The 9150-nt window shown below is 35.1% G+C and overlaps 1 protein-coding gene across 1 annotated transcript in view; it reads right to left on the bottom strand.

The window, feature by feature from the left end:
- The window catches only part of HNMT (histamine N-methyltransferase), a 48707-nt gene that overhangs the window by 35882 nt on the left and 3675 nt on the right, over window positions 1–9150 (bottom strand). The gene's annotated exons all lie outside the window — the stretch shown is intronic.

Below are 9150 nucleotides of genomic sequence, written 5' to 3' on the forward strand. Positions count from 1 at the left end.
TCTATCTATCTATCTATCTATCTATCTATCTATCTATCTATCTATCTATCTATCTATCTATCTGTCTGTCTATCTATCTAATATATATGTATATATGTGTATATATTACATATAATGCAAACATATATATTATACAAGCATATGTGGGTTGTATCAAGAAGAAACTCGTGAAATGTGAGCATGGTTGTCTTTACAAACAGATGGCTCCATGATTTCAGAACCATTGGGAAATCTCCATCCCCAGCAATGGTCCCTCCACTGAGAAATGACTGAAATGCTTCACCAGAGTTTTATCCCTTTAGCTTAAGGTTTTGGCACCAGTTCAAGAAGAAGTATTCATGAGGTTAATCGCATAACGCTATCAGGCATTTGGGGCAGCTAGGTGGTAAAGTGGGTAGAGTGCCAGGCCTGGAGTTAAATCTGACCTCAGACATTTACTACCAATGTGACCCTGGGCAAGTCACTTAACCCTGTTTACCTCAGTTTCCTCATTCATAAAAAGGAGCTGGAGAGGGAAATAGAAAACCATTCCAGTATCTCAGCCAATAAAACCCTAAATGGGTCCATGGAGAGTCAAACATGACTGAAAAATAACTGAAAATTAGGCATCTATAATATGAATAAAAGATTTGAGGCTTTGATGAGAAAGAGGTAGGTATGGGAGGAGAAGGTTGAGAAGAACCTTGAGTGCCTGATTGAAAACAAGGATACCATTGAAGGTTGAAAAGGAACAAGGATGTTCTAAACTGGAAACATGGAAACATAGGAAGATAAGCTTTGCCTACTCAATGCTGCCCATGGGTCTATAAGGTCCTTTATGGTCAGAGATAATATATTTTTAAAGAAAAATTCAGATCTACTAGAATGATTTCATGAAGATATTTGTTTTAAGACTTTGTATTTCCCCCTGGTCACCACTTTGGCTTCCCAATATACCTGATGATTTTTCATATCAAAAATTTCCCTTTGTTTCTGGGCTTTTATTGTTGGGTGTGATAGGCCCATGCAACTTCTTTCCTCCCATCCAAAACACAGGGAGGCTTCACTTCAAAGAAGACAAAGTTGCCCCACAATGTGATAAGCCTCTGCTTCTCTGACACAGCTTTCTGGCCACCTAGTGACATAAAAATTCCCAGACCTTGTGTAGTCTGGGCCTCTTAGGCTTAGTGGGAGCCTAAGACCATGGGAGACCATACTTTTGAGAACCCATTGCCAAGACAATGTTTCCAAATGGAGATGAAGGAGGTTGAGTCCAGATTAACTAAATATCACTATATGTGGTGTTTATGTCTAATACTTAAATACTTTAAAGTATTTTTATATTTTAAAGTATATTTAAAAAAATACTTTATGCCCTATAGGAAAATTGAATGGGAAGGGGATAAGAGAAGAGGGGGAGAGATAGAAGGGAAGCCAGACTAGGGGAAGGGATATTCAGAATGCAAGTCATCTAGGGGTGGGGGGAGGGGTGAGATGAGGTGAAAATTTGGAACTCAAAATCTTGTGGAAGTAAATGTTGAAAACAAAAAATAAATAAAAATTACCATAAAAAAATAAAAAAATACTTTAATACTTAAACACTATAAAGACTTTATGTCTAATACTTAAATACTCACAGCTTGCTGTATTATAGTAAAGTAAATTTCTCTTTGTTAACTGTTCAATGACCTGCAGTGACCCATTTCAAATTAAATATTGAACCTAAACTAAGGGAGTGCTGTGATTGAGCCACACCTACAACCTTGAGCTACAGTTTAAACGGTGTTTTCATGTTTTTTCCAGTCATCAATATAACTAAATGATATACTTAAGGTAAAAACCTTAGTAGTTATACAGAGTGTCAGGTTAATAACCGTTCTTACCTTTGGTGCTTTTGAGAAAGTTATTAATAGTGATTCTTTAAACCATATATCCTCTTTTACCTTTAAGCACAGTATTTACCTATCCTTCAAGGATCAATGGTTTCAGTGGTATGGATACAAATAGGTTCCAATCCCAGCTTTCCTGTTTACTACTTGTATGATGTTGAAGAAGTCACAACTTCTCTGTATCTCAGTTTTCCTCACCTATAAGATAAGGGCATTGGATTCCATTATCTCTAGTTATCTCTTTTATTCTTCCCATCTTCAAATTCTATGACCTGTCATCACTTTGAATTACAATCCTTTCATTTCCTAGTAGATGGTATTCAGGAGTTGCTATAGGCAAAAAAAAAAAAAAATGTCTATTGTTCATTTTTCTGGTGATTAATCTTTCCTAATTTACCTAGGCCAATTCTCAGAAGACAGATATAAGTTTCATTGCAAGCTGTTTCACTGGACCTGCAAGCATTAATAAATTGATAAGTGCCATGCTAAGAACTGGGGATACAAAAGAAGCAGCAAAAATCAGTCTGCCTTCAAGAAGCTTACATTCTAAAGAGGGAGACAATATGAATATTAATCAGTCCATATAAGATAAGTTCAGAGTAGATAAAATGTAATCTTAGATGGCAAGGCACTAGCAGGTAGGGAACTGGGAAAGGCCTTTTGCAGGAGGTAATGCTTGAGCTGTATTTCAGAGGAAGCCAGCAATTGGCAAAACTTTCAAGAACCCTGGGTCACCTCCTCACCATAATGATGTTATCAGAGTAGGATTTTGCTGCATATTAAATGTAATCAATAAACAGGGGGGAAATAGTTGTAACAAATAGTAGAATATAATTAAGAAAAACTCATTGTGTACATATAAAAAATTTAGGGTATATTTGATATCTTTAAAAAGTCTTACAATTAGAAGTATTTTAGGCTCTAAACTATATTTACCTAATGAAGTAATTTCTAATGGGCTGCACAGTAACATTGCACCAGAACCTTTTATATAATGAGCAAGCACCAGTATCTTTCTAACAGGACAGACACTACTCTTCCTTTATGCCTCTTGTCCTGTTCACGTCATTTTTTTTTTTTGGCTAGGCCATGGGGTTAAGTGACTTGCCCAGGGTCACACAGCTAGTAAGTGTTATGTGTCTGAAGCCAGATTTGAACTCAGGTCCTCCTGAATCCAGGGCTGATGCTCTATTAAAAGGGATAAGCATGGAAACTACATTTTGATAAAAGGTAGCATAGTCAATTAAATAATATTAAACATTTTTATAGTAAGTTTCTCAAATAATAGACTCATTTTTCAAATATGTAGGGAATTTATAAAAATAAAATAAAAAATATAAAAATAAAAAACTTATAAAAATAAAAATAAGAGCCATTCCCCAATCGGTAATGGTAAAATGATGCCCATAGGCAGTTTTCAGAAGAAGAGATTAAAGCTATCCATAATCATATGAAAAAATGCTCTAAATCACTATTGATTAAAGAAATGCAAATTTAAAAAATTCTGATGTACCAACTCACATTTATCAGAAATGATGAATGCTAGAAAGTAGGTGGAAAAATAGGTAGAGTAATGAACTATTGATGGAGTTGTGAACTGATCCAATCATCCTGGAAAATAATTTGGACCTATTCCCAGAGGGCTAAAAACAAAACAAAACAAAACAAAACAAAAAAACTTCATGTACCCTTTGATCTAGCAATACCACTACTAGGTCTGTACTCCAAAGAGATCCAGGAAAAAGGAAACTGACATATATATAATAATATGTATAACAGCTCTTTTTGAGGTGGCAAAGAATTGGAAATTGAGGTGATGCCCATCAATTGGGAAGTGGCAGAAAAAGTTATGGTATATGATTGTGATGGAACACTGTCGTGCTATAAGAAATAATGAGGGGAATGGTTTCAGAAAATCTGGGAAGACTTATATGAACTGATGCAAAGTGAAGTGAGCAGAACCAGGAGGTCATTGTACACAGTTGCAGCAATACTGTATAGCAGTATTGTAATAATGATCAACTGTGAAAGATTTAGTTATTCTGATCAATACAATGATCCAAGACAATTCCAAAAGACTCATGACAAAAAATTCTATCCACCTCCAGTGAAAGAACTGATAAACTCTGAATGCAAATTGAAGTATAGTTTTCTCACTTTATTTTTCTTGCTTTTTTGTGACATGGAAAATATATGGAAATATGTGTTGTATGATTTCACATATATAATGGGTATCATATTACTTGCCTGAGAAGGCAAGGTATGGGAGGTACTACACCTAAACTAAATTAAACTAAACTAAAGTACATACCATACTGTGTATGGGAGAACTAAAGGGAGGAAGAAAATTTGCAACTCAATTAAAAAAAATGTTAAAAAATAAATAATAAACTAAAAACAAACAAACAAACAAACAAACCAAAAACCACAGGGAGGAAAAAAAAGAAGATCTGAGTTCAAACCTGGCCTGATATATGTTTACTAGCTGTGTGATCCTGTGCAAATCACTTAACCTCTTTGTCCCTCAGTTTCCTCATCTACAAAATGAAGATAATAATAGCTTCTACTTCACAGGATTGTTGTGAGGATCAAATGATTTAACATATATAAAGTACTTTGCAAACCTTAATGTGACATAAAAATGTTAGCTAGTTATTAGTATCATTTTTATTACTATCTTTTAAAATAAAAGTGGTAGATGATCTTTAGCGTCCTTTCCAGTTCTAAAATTATATGAACTATAGAATGTCTATAACTACTATGTGTACTTCAAATAATACATCAGGAATGTGACATATTGTTATACACAAGCCAAAAATAGTTATTGTGTGTGATGGTATTTGGTAAAACTGGGTTTGGAGTCAAAGTGAGTTTGAATCCCAGATCTGCCCTTACCATCAGTGTGACTTTGGGAAAGTCACTTAATCTCTCTAGGCCTCAATTTCCTCATCCATAAAATGATGGAATCAGACTAGATGGCTTCTAGTTATAGATCTATGATCCTATGATCTTCTGTGATTTCATGTATATACATACATATAGGGGTTATACTAAGGCATTGGGCTCAGTCTCACAATAGGTTAACAAAAACCAGCAAAAATCTGAGTGCAGTGAATTCATCTGAGTTGTACCTCAGCCCATTCCTTATAAAGCCCTCTAGCAGTTGGACATAAGCAGGGAACATCAGGACAGATAATGTGACTCTCCTTAAAGCAGAGCCTGGAGCAATGAGAAACCATAAGCCATTATCCCCTTCTGGGATTTTCCTTGGAGGCATAAATTTATATATATAGTAAAATTACAGCATCCTATCCATCCCAGGAAAGCCATGGGCTTCCCCCGCCCCTAACCATCAAGCACATAGATAATATTCATTAAATGGTGAATAATAATGAGGTTGCACAGGGCGGTTTTATGTCACAAAATAGAACTGTGACCATTTCAGAAAAGACATTGAATGAGATTGAGGCACATGGAATAAAATAATTCTCAATATTTCAAAAAAGGCTTTTGAAATTAAAATAAAATGAAGAATTTGGAAAACTGAAAGAAATAATCTGAATAACAACAACAATAATAGTGAGAGACATTTTGTTTCAACTCTTTAAAAAAATAGGACTCATACTTCCTAGTTTTAAGCTTCTGCTGAAGATTTATTTCCCGCCTGATTCATTACCTTTGTTTTTCTTTCTACATACGCAGAAGGAATGGACTTTGCACCCCTTGCTACATTAGAAAGTATAATCTATGTACCACAGTACCTGCTTATCTGTAGTGTTTTATTGATGTGAGAGATTACTTGAAGGCCACATAAAAAGGTTATCATTGATTTCCTTTCTTTTGGATTGCTCAAGGCTCTAGCTCTTGCTTAGCTTCCACAAAGAGTTGCTGAACACCTTTTTAGAAAGCCTTGCTGTTTCTCTCAACTGGCCCATCTATTTTGATTCTACCTAAGTATGGTTGGCCAGCTGATATTCTCTAAAAAAGAAGTTTTCCCAGTTCTTGGGATACTTCTCTTCAAGCCAACAAGCAGGTTAACATACTGACCAAAAAAAAAAAAAAAAAGGTTTTCTCAGATCTCCTTGATTTAAGACATATCGACACTTCTTTTTGCAGTACAAATTATATGGAAAATAATAACTAGTCATGAGAAGCCACCCATGTTGCCCCAAGTACCTAGATTTTCTTAATCTGCTCCAACTTGAACAGCTCAGAGTTCACACATTTGAATGTAGCTGGGTATCAAATGCATTTCCAAAGTTTTTCTGATAGAATATTTTTTCCATATGGTTCATAAACCTATACATGGGAGATTCTTGATAAACATGTATTGTAATAGATGATGAGTTTTAGCCAAAGTAGTAAAGTTGACAATTCTCTAAAGCAGGGGTTCTTAATCTCATTTTTGTGTGTTATAAACCTTTTTGGAAATCTGGTGAAACCTATGACTAATGTTATTAAAAACAAATAATAAAATACAGAGTTACGAAGGAAATCAATTATATTGAAATACAACTATCTGTTCCTGTCTCTCTGTCTCCGTCTCTTGCGTCTGTCTGAACAGGTAGCTATGTGGCACAGTGGCTGGAGTGTTATCCCTGAAGTCAAGAAGACCTGAATTCAAATCTTACTTCAGATGCTTACTAGCTATGTGACTCTAGGAAAGTCACTTGACCTTGACTTACCCTCAATTTCCTCATTTGTAAAATTGAGATAATAGCACCTCCCTCCCATTATGGCAAGGATCAAATGAGATAATATATACATACTTACATATGTGTGTATATATTTCTATATTTAAGTTAATGGATGTAAAGGTAAAACTTCCTGAAAAGGGCACGGTGGTCACATGCAGGATGCAAACACCTTACAAACCAGGGATTACATAGGCTATTAAAGATGTCATCAAAGAAATGTATGATTGGGGAAAAAATATAAGATGGAATTGGTCAATCAGTCAATCAATAAACATTTATTAAGTGGCTTTACTTAAGGATGAGTGAGTATTTACTATATGTGCCAGGCAGTGGATATAAAGACAGTCCTTGCACACATGGTCAGGTAGCAACAGTGAAGTATGACGGATAGAATGTCCATTTGCTCTGTAGCTAATCATACAGTATATAGAAAGCATAAAGAAGGTTCCCAGGATGTGGGGTGGATTCTATGGAAACTTGTGACTGAATATGGGCTAGTCATATAGATCTGGATGGGTTGTAACCTGCAGCTGGAGGAATCACATACTCATTGGATGTCCAATGATGAGATTACAGATCAACAGATTTCAGAATGGTTTCTTTCTTTTGCTTTCCAAAAGAATCCAAAAAACAAACAATTAAACAAAACCCATGCATCATATTTGATTTCAGGTAGTCACCAAGGAAAACAAAACCTTGTTTGTAATAACTTGACTTCTTATGGGGCATTTCTAATTCATCTGATTCATACCTTAGGGGAAATTAAGTTACAGCTCAAAATGACCCAAAAGGTTATTAATATCACACCTGGAGGAATTCATGCTATTAATATAGTGTTCAATTTCAGTCAGGTTCAACTCTCTTGCAATTGTTTCTCATGTTCTTTGTAAATGGTATATGTTAGCTCCTAGATACAACTCTAAGGGACCACTGCAATAGGCAAATATTCCTTACTCCAGCTGACTTAAGAGCATCTGGCTAAATGTACATCAGGAATTCAATTAACTTTGTATTAAGAGGTCAATTAAATTGGCCTTTGTATGGATTGTTTTTAATTACTTTTCCTTGTAATCCTTCCCCCTCCCTCCCTTGTCTAAGCACTAGTGAAACTCTGATATGATATTCATAGTGCCTATTTGGCCTATGTAACTTATATGCAAAACACATAGGAAATGCTGGGCCTGGTTGTAATAAACTAATTAGACAATTAGTAGCTGCAAATTCTCTCAACCTAAGAAGTCAATCATCAGCAATGAATTATTTTTGGCCACAAGCTTTTAGAAATTTTCCCACCTAGCAATACTCTTTGTTCTTTGTTCCTTGAATTTTCCTGAGTCTAAGTGGCACTTCAGTTGCATTTTGTTTTCTGAGGCATGAGTGAGATTTCTCTGGCTTTTTTGTGGCTATACCTTAAGCCATTTTCTGTCAAAGAATAGCCTTTCCATTCCATTCCTAAAGGACTGGTGGTGATTTTAGTGGTGATGTGGTCTAACACACAGAACTAGGTAGTATATATTTACTAGATTCAAGCTAGGGATAGGAGATAAACATCTGGATAAAATATGAAAATGAATCAATATTCTAGATGTGGTGCCAAAATGAACCAATCATCATATATTTATTGAGAAACTACTATGTTTCTGTATATTTATATATTTAGAAATAGCCAGATAACAGACCATTTTTGAAGCCATCTAGCATTCAATGTGAAGCTGACTGTTAGGATAAACACACACACACACACACACACACACACACACACACACACACATACATACATAGGAGAGAGGGAGAGGGAGAGGGAGAGAGAGAGAGAGAGAAAGAGAGAGAGAGAGAGAGAGACTCTTTCCAGGTGTGGACTTGTCAGACAAGAAGAAGAAAGTTTTAATTTATACCAAGAAATATTAAATTTAGGACATTAAACAAATACCACATGACATTGACTAGAAGAGCTGTGAGTCAGTGACTAAGTGAGGTTTTAGAATTTCCTTCAGGAGATATATTTAAAGAAAAGATATAGATAGTTATCTTTCAGGATTGGTTGCTGCGCAATTTTGGTACCAAGACAATGATTTACCTGACATGGCTTCTTAGAGTGCCCTCTAGCCCTATGATCATTTGGAAAAATTACACAAAATACAGTCTTGGTATATTTGTCACGGATGGATTAGGATAATAAAAATATATCTATTACTATATCACATAGGTGGTATAAATACTAGTACAAAGGCCTACAAATTGCCTCAAATATTATTAGTTGAAATAGTAGTATCATTAATACTATTAATGATAATACAATGTTGTGTTAAGTATCTGTGATTTTGCCAATGTGTGAATTATCTCTGCTGACAGCAGATTAGATCACAACCCATCTCTATTTTATAGCCTGAGAGTTAATTAAGTTTCCAGAAGGTTAAATGACCTGCCCATAGTCAAGTGTCCTAGGTGGGGTTTGAAACCAAGTCTTAACTCCCAGTCTAGCATTCTATTATTCCACATTGATTCATTAATGAAGATAACAATGGGCTAAATCTTTTTTCTATCTATCTATCTATCTATCTATCTATCTATCTATCTATCTATCT

The sequence above is a fragment of the Vombatus ursinus genome, unplaced genomic scaffold (assembly GCF_900497805.2).
Source record: "Vombatus ursinus unplaced genomic scaffold, bare-nosed wombat genome assembly UNPS02014816.1, whole genome shotgun sequence".
NCBI classification, from domain to species: domain Eukaryota; kingdom Metazoa; phylum Chordata; class Mammalia; order Diprotodontia; family Vombatidae; genus Vombatus; species Vombatus ursinus.